At 44.0% G+C, this 12,593-nt stretch overlaps 1 protein-coding gene across 1 annotated transcript in view; it reads left to right on the top strand.

Annotated features, from left to right (window-relative positions):
- The window catches only part of LOC146812211 (protein-glutamine gamma-glutamyltransferase E-like), a 96,321-nt gene that overhangs the window by 41,635 nt on the left and 42,093 nt on the right, over positions 1–12,593 (top strand). The window lies entirely within an intron of this gene.

The following is a 12,593-nucleotide window of genomic DNA, read 5'->3' as shown; positions in this document are numbered from 1 at the left end:
AACTGGACATGACCATACATATCAAAACTGTCACTTCATACTTCATACTTTCTCACTCTGAAGATTCTGAAGAAGCTCTTCAAATGGCTCCCAAGCAACACCAGAAACACTGTCACTCACTCCCTGGTCACCAACAAGTTGGATTACGGACACACCCTTTATGCTGGAATTACCAAGGAACTCACCAGAAGACTACAAACAGCCAGAACTCACGAGCCCAGCACATCCTCAGCTTTCTTTACAGAACTCACATCACACAATATCTCAGGTAGCTCCACTTCTTCCCAATACACAAATGCACTAATTTCAAACTTCTCTTGCACACATTCAAGGTACTACGGGGCTTATTTGCAAGCCCGTTGCGTCAACGCTGGGTCACTTTATTGGACACACCGGTGGCGCAATGGGTTGGCCCATATTTACAAGACCATGTAAAGTCACCCTTCATGACTTTTCATGGCCCTGTAAATATGGGCCCCTTTCACGCATTACTCTGCATGAAAGATGCATTCCATGGGTGTTTCTGTGGCTGTTCCCACGCAACATCCACGGAAGTTGACTGATTCAAAGATTTACAACATTTTGTAAAACTGGGAATGCGTCAGAATCCTATGCCTCATGCAACGGGGAAAAATACTTTTATTTCTCCTCATTTCCTCTGTCTATGTGTGCTGCATTCTGCAGCACGCATAGAAAGAGGACAGTGAAATTAATGATTGTTTTGGTGCAGGAAGGTGTCCCTTCCTGCAAACAAACAAACATTTTTGGAGCACAGGCACCCTTTCATAATGACGCAAGGGGGCCTGTGCCGGTTAACTGTAGCCAACTCTGTGCCAGTGCAGGGTAAAGCACAGGGCTGCATAGGGTAAAGCACAGGGCTGCATTGTGTTATTGTTACTACGACACGTCCCTGTGCTTTGAAAATGACCCAGCATGGTGCAACTAAATGGCTTGCGCTGCCACACTGCATCGTTTTCTTGTAGCTGAGGCCCTGAATGTCTTAGGCCCCACCTACCTGAATAGTCACACCTCCCTCTACTTCCAACTCAGACTCCTCTGCTGTGCAGGATTCTTACTCACACACATCCCATGCATTCAGAGAATGAGATCAGGAGGATGGGACCGGTCCTTCATAAAACGAAACACAAGCAAAGCAAGACAGGTTTCACCCTGATTGGGACTTGTAGGCCAAGTGTAGCTTGCTTTCAGTTGCACAGTGAGTACAGGATCCATGTCTGGGCATACCCTTGCCACATATGTACATTAAACACACAGAAAGTGATGGAAGGAATGCTTCTAATTTGTCTAATGACTCAGATAGAATTCCAACATATTGTTCGTTTTCCAGGGCCGGTCTGTTCCTATTGGAGCAGGGTCAAGACTGATTTGTGTATGCCTGGCCCCAAACTGAGGTGGCATGGTGGGTAAAAGAACGGTGGGCTGTAATGCTACCCTGAGCAATTGCTTGTGAATAACCTATAACAGGCACCTTCTCATCACCTTTTGTGTGTTCTCAATTAACCAATCTAATCTAGGCAGAGTTAGGCACAAAATACCTGCTGAGTTCCAGGACACCCTTGTGGGTGATAGTGTGCTTTACAAATACACATAACATAACTATAGTTGTGACACTCTGCAAAACAAAATATGAATGACTTTGAGACATAAGCCATATGTGGGTTTTGGATGAATTTATTGCCAGATCTAGGTTGGCCATGGACTTGAAAAAAAGGTCTCGCAATCTCTAGAGCCCAAATGGGGTTCTAGCAACAAGAGCCATTTAATCAGCTGAAAGTAACACTGGTTTTGAATGGGTACCTACTCCGGGCAGATCTATACTTGAAATGACCAAATATTCCTTGAGCCCATTAATGTACAGTGTGAACAGGGAAGGGGCTAGAACACAGCCCTGCCGGACTGCACTCTCGAGTTTAAAGGGTATAGTGGTTTCACTAAAGGGACTTTGCAGTCACTGTGCAGTTGCCTAAGAAAGCAAACAATGTGTTCATCCACCACACATGTTAGAAATGACATTCTACAATTAAGATTGGTTGATGTAGTCCAAATCTGAGCTTAAGTCAATGAAACCCAAATATATATGCCCAGTTTGGCTAAAAATACTTATTTATTAGAAGGTAAATGATAAGGCGTAGCCCAACCATACTGAGGCCTTCACAGCACCCAAAGTGGTGATCAGATAGGTTATGATTGTCTTATGCCCACACCTCAAGGGGATCTAAAAGGAACCTGCCAATTATTTTCATTGTCAAGTCAATTGGAGATATTGAACTGTAGCACTTAGGATCCCCTTTGTGAGAAATTGGGTAGTCGATTGAGCGAGGTGTGAGCCCTTCTCAAGCAACAGCCACAATGCTTGTCAGGGTGAACCACAAAAGTAATTAGATTAATATGTGCTCAACCTTCTGGTAGCTTGGAACAAAAGCAGTAAAGCTTAACTTAGAGGAAATGTGTAAAGAATGTATACAAGAATACAGCGGGGCATATTCACAAGGACTTATCTCTGAGTCAACTCCACTTTAGTGCAGAAAAAGTGGCAAAAGAAACATCTTCCCATTCACAAGCTGTGGAAAACTGCCCACATCCCCATTTTACCAGCGATAGCGTCCGCAAAAATCATCATCACGGAAAAGAGCGACAACTAACGCTAATGATATGCAGAGTAGGCGTTCCCGTGCCAAAACACACGAAAACACCACCTCGCGATATTCTCAACGACCAGTCAGATCTGCGATGCAAACCAAAGACAGGCGATAAGGCGCGTTATCAGCAGGGATCTAACACCTGCCTTTTACTGTTGTTAATCAGGACGACTACCTGCAGCATGAAAGGGACCCAGCCCAGTGCCACATCTGAAGACCAACACATGGCATGGAGACACTGATCACGCAGCTTGGAGAGCCGAGAGGGCCACAACACCCACATTCACCACCCCCATGCCCCTCTCCCCGACTACCACCAAGGCAGTGCAGAACAGGACGGCGGACGTTCCCAAAAGGGATGACCCCTCAGCCACACAATAGCAGAATGTGGGTAGAGGTGGGAACCAAGTATGTGAGAAGGAGGCAAGTCACCCATGAATAAGAATCTACACAATGCCAAGTGTGGCGGTGATGTGCTGGACAGACTTCAGTATGCAGAGCACAGACCAGTCCATGTGGACATATACTGCTGGTGTCTGTAGTGTTGTGGACAGTGGACGCAACCATGGCATATCAGGCAGTGGGGAAGAGCTTGGACATGTAGCTAAGTCACCCCCTGTAAGCGGAAATGTTGCAATGTAGCATGCACCCGGAGGGCGTGATTGCACAAACGGAGTAATTAAGGAGCGCAAGACCACTGGGAGTCCATGATCATACATGCAAAGTGTTGTGTGTATCTGGCTTGCAGCAGCATGAGCCAAATGCCTAGACACATTAGCTGCGCCAGTTCAGCCAGTCATGTACTCCACATCTGTGTCCGCCGTATCCTTACCATAGGCATACACTCACGTAGCCCACCACCCTCCATGGCCAACATCACTGTGTCGTTGTCAGGCTTGTGGACATGCGCAGACAGGCATGACAATACTGTGCCGTAGGAGTGCAAGTGATGCAATCGTGCCGCACACATAAGTAAATGGCTTCGGTGGGAGGGAGGAGCAGCTGTGAGGCAACGTAACACACAGTGATGCCGCTCATATGCCGCAGGCAAGACATGTCAAAAATGAATGACAAAGTCGCAGTCATCACAACCCACCACCAACAAGCCACTTAACATCTCATGAATGCAGGCAGATCCCAAACCTACACCAGGAATGAAAGCTCCTTTGTCTGACACATCAAGCAGAAGCACAGCTGCACCTCTGACCTAGGAATAGCATGTGCCAGGCAACCCCTGACAGATACCATTGCAGCTGAAGCCGACTCCCACACAAGGCATAGTCCGACGAGGAATCAACGTATACACACCCCACACACAGGAGTCCTCGCAAGAAAAAATCTTGCATGGAATGGCCTTCACACTTACTGCCACAACATCCCAGGCGTACAAACGGTGAACACCAAAACAACTCATTGATCCGAGATTAACCCTGGGCAAAGCACTACGCTACGAATTGCATGTAGCACAGTGCAAACATGTGTAGCGTAGCGTAATGCAGCGGTCATTGTTTGATTGCTCACGGTCCTCAACATCAAGTTGGCGACCGCGAGCAAGCAAAATGACATCCTGGCGAGACTTTTTCCTCGTTCGCGATCAGCAACATCAAGTTGCCGATCGCGAGCGTGGAAAATAAACCCCCCGGCAAGATTCTCAACGCGGGGAGGTCAGGTTTCTAATTGCGAGTGGTCGCGTATGCTCGCGACCGCTCATGATGAGAAACTACCAGTCCGCGTGCACTTTGCGTAGCTACGCTTAGCGCTACTTTGCGAACTACGCCCAGGGTTATCCGAGATGTGGTAATAATCCACAGGTCGGCCGCAGGTCAGAATACTGCTGCTTCAACAAGAGCCACTAACGCAATGGCCGAACAACATGGACACCTGCACAACCCTTGTCACATGGAACTGTACCGGGCACAAATGCTCCATTTACTGGGTGCCAATGGCAGTGCTGCGGATCAGTTACTGGCTAAGCTTCCCCCTTGCACACATCACCTGCGTTCAGCCTGTGTGGCTTTGTCAGTCATGCATACTTGAGTGGTCCATGGATGTCTACCTATCCAACAGGACGGTAGCTGAACTGGACTTTTACATGTGTGTTCGCCCCCTGTTGGGCCACGACCAGGAGTGTCACCCTGATACCCGTTTATGGGACGCCTGGATACTTGGCTTACATGCTGGCAGCTGGACCTAGGAGATTGCACAAATCCTCGTGTGCAGTGACCACATTGAACCTCTCCCCTATTGGGCTGTAGTGCTAATTGGTGTAAGGGGGTGGATGCAGCACATCTGTCTGGACCTGCTAATGGATCCTCTCGCCGTCCTGTTTGATGAAGTCGACAATGACCCCATGTTGGAAATGTTACCCTAGGAAGCTGCAATCGCTTTCATGGGCGAGTAACTACGTACCTGCAGCCACAACAGATCAGAACACATTGCACATGTCCCGACACCTTGTTGCATCTTGGCAATCTGGTCACATATCCCACGACAACAGTGGACATGGCTGCATTCGTCTGGACTCAGAATACATGAGCGGACAAGCACGCGGCTCAACACACACCTGTAGAAGGTGAGGCATTCCCCCGGAGTGGACTGCGGCGCTTGGCAACATTCCTAATTCTGACATACTGCTGCATTGGTCTGCATGTTGTGTCACTTATCTTGCCCGTACTGACACGTATATGCTTATAAAGTACGCACCTTCACTTCTATTCAACTGTGATGTGCCTTGATTTGAATGACAATGTATGTCTCAATGCCTATCTGGGTCATGGCCACATGTGATTGCTGTGTTATTAGTGGCCAAACCAAATATGGCAGTCCATGTCCAGGCCCGAGGTGAGTGTTGCTCAGTGTTTAGGGGGACAGTGGGAGGTGTTATTCCAGCGCATGATGCAGAGTGCAGAACCGAGCAGAACACAGCTGTGGCAGTGGGTGCTTCGTGCAGTGTGGTCCGTACAGGGGGAGGGGGCTCATGGATGCAGCTGGGCTGCCGTGCTCCGGGAGGTGGGGTGCCGGAGCTATCCCTGAGCTGTTGCAGTGTAGATTTTGGGGGGTCCTCTTCGTCATCAGTGCTGAGTTGTTGGGTCTGCTCTGCAGGAGGTGTTGATTCTCCCTCTGCAATGTGAAGGGGAAATGAAGATTGACATTGTGTTCACATGTATGTTCACGCATTGTACATGTGTACTGTCAAACAGCATGACAATGTACATTATGCCATTGCGCCCATCTCCGCCCATCACCACAGTCCCTGGTCGTTACTCACCCTGTTGATGTTGGCTCAGGTCATGTTGTGCAGTGTCCGGTCCCCCAAATCCTGCCACCATCTCCCCAATGATGGTCCCAGGCTGGTCCTCCGTGGGGCTTGTGGGGTTCTGATTGTGCTCTATACTTGCTTAGTCTACCTCCATGGTGCCTCGCGGTTGTTTGGGTCTTGTTTGTGTATTTGGTTGCCGATTTTATAGTGATTTTGACCGCCTAACTTGTGGGGCCTGCAGGCTGGCACTGCTTCTCTCTGGAATTTTTTCTCACAGTTGTGCCCATCTCAGGTTTTTTGAAGTTGGGCTTTAGATTTTTATTTCCATCCAGGGACTTTTATCACGGTCATTTGACGTGTTATTGGGGTACTATCGCATGTTACCGCTGTGTTGTGAATAGGTGGTTGACACGGAGATATTTTTCCACGATAGATGGCGATATGTGAGATTGCGTTAACTGATTTTGGAGGTGATTATCACATGTTCTTGAGAATAGCCCCCAGAGTGTACTGTTCCTATGTTCTGCAATGCTCAAACAGCCCCTCAAGTGGGCTCTTTACCAGGGATCTTCTCTTTTTAGCCGATGTGTGTTGCATGGGTAAAACATGAAATGTGAGTGGAATGGGTGAAAGCAAAGTGTGTTAAAATTGACTAAATGGATCCGGACAGGAAACAAAGTTTTAATACTAGGGTCCCTTTGTCAAGGATAAAAACATGATTTGAGCATAGAATAGATATAATGGTCTATATAGCTGCAATAAATATGAGTCAAAAAGGTCAACTGTTTCATGCCTATTACAGTCCCTTGTGGACCATGGTAATTTGTCAGGACCAGGAAGACCTTATTCTACTCTTCACAGGGATGGGTAAATAAAAATCTGTTTATCATACTCTGTGAATTTAAAATATTGGCATGTGTGCACTACATGGCACTTTGAAAAATACATACAATTTTTTTTTCACATGGTTACCATCGACTTGGAGTCAATGGTTATAGCATTTCCTAAATCACAGTATGCATTTAGAAAATGTTTGGCACGTGTGATTACAGAATTGCAAATTGCGATTTCTTATTTGTACTCGCAATTTTAGTTAATCACAAAAATTGCTATTACCTAAAATGCACTCCCTAAGCCTCTCATACATCCTGAAAGGCTATTTTGCATTTGCAAATGGCCGAAATTAGTGAGTTGCACCTTTGGGAATGCAAAAAAGGTTGCTACATGTGGCCCATATCATCTTATGCCACCATGTCATAAACATCATGATATCCCTCACAATGTTCAGGTAAATTTCCAACCTTAACAACTTTTGCCAGATTCCACAAGTGTCCACCACTGATTTTGATGGCATTTCAACAAATTGTATCTACTCTGACGGAACAGCTGGTTTCTCCTCCTTTTTTCACATGAATAGTAGAGTTGATGCGAACCAAGTATTCAATATTAACAGCAACTTTTTTGACACATTTGTTTTGTCATACCAAATTTTCAGCTTTTCTTGAGTTAGTCCTAATTCCTTCCTTACTAACTTCAACAGTTGCTGTACATCAGACTCACTCCTAATCCATTTCATCATCCACGCAGGGTGAAAACTGGTATTGGCATTCTTACTTCTTAGAAGTTCAAACTTTGAAACCTTGGTAGTAGAATGAGGTGTGGTGCAGTAAAAATACAACATGCTACAGACAGCCTTTATAACATCAATATTACCACTCTTAGCCCTCCTATTGCATTTGCCCACAACTCTGTTCATTCTTTCTACAAGGGCATTGGTTTGTGGGTGGTACAGGAAGCTCATCAAATGCTTGACATCACATGACCAGACTCAAACTCTTTACTTACAAACTGAGTACCATTGTCAGAAACAAAATGTTCATGAAAACCCTCCCTTAGGAAAATTTCCAGGAGATTCTCCACAGTAGTACAAGCATTTCAATCCCTGACTATTTTGAGCTCAGACCATTTTGAAACATAGTCTATCAAAATAACCTCTCAGTAAGGAATCATACGGCCCCATGATATCTATACCTAACTTGACCCAAGTGCCAGGTGGACATTCTAGAGGCATGAGGAGCGGAGTGGATGCCTTCAAACTTTTGTCAGCAGACATACAAACCACACATCTTTCCACCTCTTCCTCTACATCAGAGTGCATTCTGTGCCACCAAAATGACTCTGATATGTGTCTCTTAGTTAGAGAAGATCCAAGATGCCCCTCATGAGAATTAGTTATAATGCTACTCCTTATGGTATGTGGGAGAATAAACTTGTCTGACCTAAACACCATCCCATCCTCAAAAGAAATTTAATTGCTTACTTTACAATGGTGAGAGTACCCTTTATGTAGGCCAACCCTTTTCAACCAAATCTATGATTTGTTGCAAAACATGGTCTTTTGACATAGCTTCTATTCGCTCTTCTTATGAGCAAACCTTTAGCTCTGGGAAGCTACAAGACAATCTTCAACATCCTCATCCAACAAATGTGACAATTTTAAATGTCTATCACCATCATCATCAGACATACAGGGAAAACTGGGAAGAAAATATGCCCTGCTGTTCCTACCACCAGCAATATCAAACTGAAATTGCATCAATTTTAAAATGCGATGAGAACAGCACTTGCTTCCACCCCCACTAAGAATGTTGACTAATGATTTATGATCAGTTTGCAATTTAAAAGGCTTTCCCCACACATATGTGCACAACTTCTCTATGGCCCAACAACATGCCAACAACTCCTTTTTAATAACAGAACATTGCAATTCCACTTTACGAAGAACTCTGGATGAAAAAGCTATGGTATATTCATTATTTCCATCCTCCTGCATAAGCATTGCACTCACTCTGACTTGACTAGCATCAACAGAGATACAACTAAGCAAATTGGGATCAAATGGTTTGAGAGCCTCACTTTGGCCAAATGCAGTTTTGATATGCTGAAAAGTCAACTTACACTCCACACAAATTTAGATCCTTTTTTAAGTAAATCACTGATGGGTCTGACCTTGGTCTGAACTTGGTGGCAAAATCCAGAATGAACCGCAAGTACAACTTGTACAGACCCAGGAATGATTTAACACCCCCCTTAACAGAACGAGGTGGAGCCACAAAAATAGAGTCCACTAAACCAGATCTGAGTGCAAGCCTGTCTTTTGAAATGACATATCCAAGATATATTCCCCTTCACTGCAGTGAAACTTGCCCTTCTTTTCTTTCAAAGCCACACTGTGATCTATGAAAATTTGCAACACACATTGGAGAACAACATTTTGAGACTACATATCCTTGGCAAACACCAACATGCCATCCTGGAAAGCCAGAACCCCCTTAACATCCTTCAATATGTTATCCATAACTCTCTGGAAAACAGAGGATGCAGAAGCAAGGCCAAACAGCATCCTATGATATTGAAAAGGGGCAATGTGAGAAATGAAGGCAGTAGGATGTGTGTAGTCTGGATGGAGCTCTACCTGATGATAGACACTTGCCAACTCAAGCTTGGAAAAAGCTGTGGCTCAGGCAGTACTTGCAAATAAATCAGAGATTTTAGGCAATGGAAGAGTATCCACCTAAATCTCTTTATTAACAGATCTGAGAACCACACAAACATGCAGCTGACGACACCTCTTGCATGCACCTACTAAGGGTGAAAGCCAGAGTGAGGATTCTGCTGGCTCAATAATTCCCTTCTCACAAAGAGATTTGAGTTCTCTTTCAAGATCTTTTCGATGCTGAAAGGAAAACCTCTAAGCTTGTATTTAATTGGCACTGAACACTTCATTTCCTTTGACTGTGTGCTCAAACCCACAAATACTACCCAGCTCTTCTCCAAATGTGTTAAGATTTTTTTTCTCCAGCCATACTCCGCATCTTCACAAATCACCACCAGGACTTCTTCTTTGGCACCCGGTTTAAGAACCATTCCAAAAGCCCATGATGAACCCAACCTAATATGTTCGGACCTTTCGCAGACTCATACATTTTGTCCTCAGTCTTCCTCCCTTTGAATTACAAAACATCTTCAAAATAGCCCAACAGTTTATTTTGCATACTTCATAGGAGATAGGGGATCTGTCAGAGGGAAGTAAAGATCTGTAACACCACATATCAGTAAACAACCAAGCCGGGATCACTCATCAAGGGTTCCTCCCCCACGATGGTATGTTTTGATGTGGCAGAAGCATCATCAACAACAAGCTCCATATCACACATACCCATTAAATCTGTATCTGAATCAGACTCTGTTTGTTTCTCATAATGCAACATGAGTTTGTTGACTGCTTGCAAGTATTGATCTCCAACGTTATCCTTATTTTCTAGTAATTCCGGTAGATGCTTGAAGATAGACATTCCTTCTAAGCCTAGCAAATGTAATAGCAAATATTTTGCCAAATTATCTCTAAACATTGACACTTCCAGATATGTTTTAAAGGCAAAAAAACACATCCCCACCTAACCGGTGGTCCACCTAGTGACTCCAAAAATGAAGAGGGAGGCGTAACGAGCTGCATAATAGCAAAATCACAGTTTACAAACGGACTGCATAATAGCAAAAACACAGTTTACAGATACAAAAAAATACATACAACTAGACACTAAGTATCAATTTTAAAAACAATACATGTAAAAAAATGTATTGCTCACTATATATATGTGTGTGTGTATATTATCTACTGGCGGTCGCCAGTAGATAGTTATAGTTAGGACCTATTTTCCATAGGAAATTTGCAACATTCTATTCCCAATAAGTCTGGCGCCGATTGATGAATCCTCGTGAAATTTTCTAAACTTTTGGCCAGCTCCGCTCCGCTCCTACCCTGAAAGTTTCGTGGTGATTTGTCAAGCGGGGGCCAAGAACAAAGGGGGGTCCCAAAACGCATTTTCCCCATGCAATTTTCCATAGGATCTGTTGTCGCAGCTACAGCCCGAACCGCTGAACGGAATGACACCAAATTTGGCAAAGAGGTAGTCCTCAGTTCAGACTTGTGCCTTTTGCATAAATGGTGTGAATCCGTTCAGTAGTTCCTGAGAAAATTAGAGTTAAAAGTACATAAATATCTATGGCCGGGGAGGATCCGCGGAGCCTACATGCACCGTAAGCGCACCCTCCCCGAACCGAGCGTGCACCCTCCCGATCGCGCGCTGAATGCTAATTGGCTGTCGAGTGTCTGTCTACATTCGAAGCCAGGAACTGTTGGCGGCCATTTTCTGTCTCGGTAGAAGCGAGGCTGAAGAAGCAAGGGGAATAAGTGTGAAAAACATATAAAGGGGGCAGAGTGGAAATACTCTGACCCTCTAGAGGTGCTTGGGGGTCCTAGGGACCCCTTTTTAAAAAAAAAAAAACAGCAAAATGTGCGCACGGTGCGTGCATCCTATCGTGTTGGGTGCACGGATTCTCTCGTGTTGGGTGCGCGGATCCACGGAATTTTTTTTTTAAAAAAAGACAAGAAATCATTGGTTGTATGACTACTTTGTACACTGAAAGGTAGGGTGTATATTTCTGTTTTTTAAAGGTAGGACTCTTATTGGTTAACAAAAACAGATTGTAAGGAACATTATATATGATAAGCTGATATGTTGAAAAGTCAAGCACACTTCCTCTCTTGTTTAGCAACATTGTGTGCTGAACTTCTGACCTGTGTGCTCAGTGCAGTGTTCCATGACCTGTTTCTATGGTAACAGGCAGAAGGCAGATTGGGGGAAGGGTTGAAATATATTTCAGCTGTAAAGGGTTGAAATGTTTAACCAATAGAAATGTGTGTTTGCTTTTGGGTTTATGTGTGCAGGATTGTGATTTGATGTTTACATGTATATGTGTGGAAAATGAAAGGGAAACCTTTCCATTCTTTGTTTCCGCTGAGAGGTGCACAGTGCAGAGATTCTGTAAAAGAAAATATGGTGAGCGACTGATATACTTCTTAATCTACAAAACAACTTGAAAGATGAGTTATTTAATTGTGAGGGGATGTATGTAGACTATTTTGATTTTAATCAGACTAATGTATTTCTCCTGCTAAAGTGTAGGGAGTACTTTTTTTTCTCTACAATCTTATTGACAGTGTGTGTGCATGTAGAAACCATTCTGTGATAAGCATTTGTGTTTTTCACGTGTTTGCAGACAGATAACTGTGCTGTTTTTATATTTTGGTAGAATTAGAAACCAGTCATTGTTTATGAATTTGTGAAATGAGTTATGTTATGTTTCTATACTAAAATGTAGTACTTCTTCTAGATGAAGAAATGTGTTTTGGTATAGTGCAAGGGATAGTGTTGTTTGTCTAGAATCACACCGTGAGTATGTGTGCATTTGGGAACCACTGTGAGAGAAGCATTTGGTAACATTGTGTATTTGCTGACAGATAAATGTTTTAAAACCTGTCTTGTTGTCAAGTTTTAGTAGTATTAGAAGGCAGTTTTTGTTTATGCTTTGATTAAATGAGTCAGGCTTTGACAGAAAAGTGCAGTCCTGAAATATGTAGATTGTGTGCAGTTCCTTTACCACTTGCACTGTAGTGAATGAGTTTTGGTAAACTCCTAGGGATAGTGGTGCTTGTCTAGAATCACACTGTGAGTTAGTGTGTATTTGGGATCACTGTGAGAGAAGCATTTGGTAACATTGTGTATTTTCTGACAGATAACTTTTTTAAAACCTGTCATGTTGTCAAGTTT

The sequence above is a fragment of the Triturus cristatus genome, chromosome 7 (assembly GCF_964204655.1).
Source record: "Triturus cristatus chromosome 7, aTriCri1.1, whole genome shotgun sequence".
NCBI classification, from domain to species: domain Eukaryota; kingdom Metazoa; phylum Chordata; class Amphibia; order Caudata; family Salamandridae; genus Triturus; species Triturus cristatus.
The sequence above is the reverse complement of the archived record's forward strand: the minus strand, read 5'-3'. Positions and strand labels throughout refer to the sequence as shown.